At 45.1% G+C, this 1,149-nt stretch overlaps 2 non-coding genes across 2 annotated transcripts; both read right to left on the bottom strand.

The window, feature by feature from the left end:
• Positions 1 to 367: 367 nt before the first annotated feature.
• LOC124851436 lies at positions 368 to 527 on the bottom strand. Its single transcript, XR_007032488.1, has one exon. It is a non-coding gene; the product is annotated as a U1 spliceosomal RNA (small nuclear RNA).
• Positions 528 to 939: 412 nt separating this feature from the next.
• LOC124851503 lies at positions 940 to 1,101 on the bottom strand. The gene has a single exon (XR_007032544.1). It is a non-coding gene; the product is annotated as a U1 spliceosomal RNA (small nuclear RNA).
• Between the last annotated feature and the right edge of the window lie 48 nt (positions 1,102 to 1,149).

The raw sequence follows: 1,149 nt of genomic DNA, 5'->3' as shown, positions 1-1,149 counted from the left end.
GTCTCCACCCCATTTTATTCCCTTGCAAAACACAGTAAACCTCAATGAACAGCAGCCAGGTAAGCTCTGTGCCGTCTCTCTGATAGATCACCGCAAAAGCCCGGTGACCTAGCGCCTTTGTCTCAGAGACAACACAAACTGCTATAAATTCTGAAAATCAGCGTACAGGCAGTACAAGAATTTCTAGCAAACATTATATCAAAACAGCAAACTTGGAACAGGAGTGAACCTGTCTGTTTGCTGTAAAATTGTCCTTCGACTACAATCAGTGAATGCATTGTGGTGGGAGTTCAAAACATGCACGACAACAAAAACCTATAAAATAGGATCCAGTGTCAAGCTCTTATTGCAATTGAACATAATGATCAGGGGAGAGCGCGACGCAGTCCCCACTACCACAAATTATGCAGTCGAGATTCCCACATTTGGGGAATTCGGCATGGGTCAGCACAACCGAAGTGCAATGGCTGAGCCTCGCCTGGGTGAACCACCTTCATGATCATGGTATCTCCCTGCCAGGTAGTGATGAGTTGAAGCATTGGAGACAGGCTCCTGCTTCTTAGACACAGTTGTTTGGCTCACGGTGCCTCCATGCATATTCACAGAATCCAAAGGCCTTCAGTATCACATCATCCTCTTTGGTAAAGGACTTGTTGAAGTGAAGCAAACACTTCTGTGAAACGACTAGGCTGTACATGACATATAATTACTTTATCAATTTTCTTGTCTCAATCAGCGTACAGGCACTACAAAAATTTTAGCAACATTACTCATCAAATAAACAACTTGGAACAGGACTGAACCCGCCTATTTGCTGTAAAATTGTCCTTCGACCACAATCAGTGAATGTATTGTGGTGGGAGTACAAAACAAGCACTACAACATAACCTATAAAATAGGCCCAGTGTCAAGCTCCTTATTGCAATTGAACATAATGATCAGGGGAGAGCGTGGACGCAGTCCCCCACTACCACAAATTATGCAGTCGAGATTCCCACATTTGGGGAATCGCACGGGTCAGCACAACCGAAGTGCAATGGCTGAGCCTCGCCCTGGGTGAACCACCTTCATGATCATGGTTTCTCCCTGCCAGGTAAGTATGAGTTGGAAGCATTGGAGACAGGCTCCTGCTTCTAGACACAGTTGTTT

Source organism: Hippoglossus stenolepis, unplaced genomic scaffold (assembly GCF_022539355.2).
Source record: "Hippoglossus stenolepis isolate QCI-W04-F060 unplaced genomic scaffold, HSTE1.2 HiC_scaffold_37, whole genome shotgun sequence".
NCBI lineage: Eukaryota > Metazoa > Chordata > Actinopteri > Pleuronectiformes > Pleuronectidae > Hippoglossus > Hippoglossus stenolepis.
Note: the sequence above shows the minus strand (reverse complement) of the source record. Positions and strands in the feature narration are given on the sequence as shown.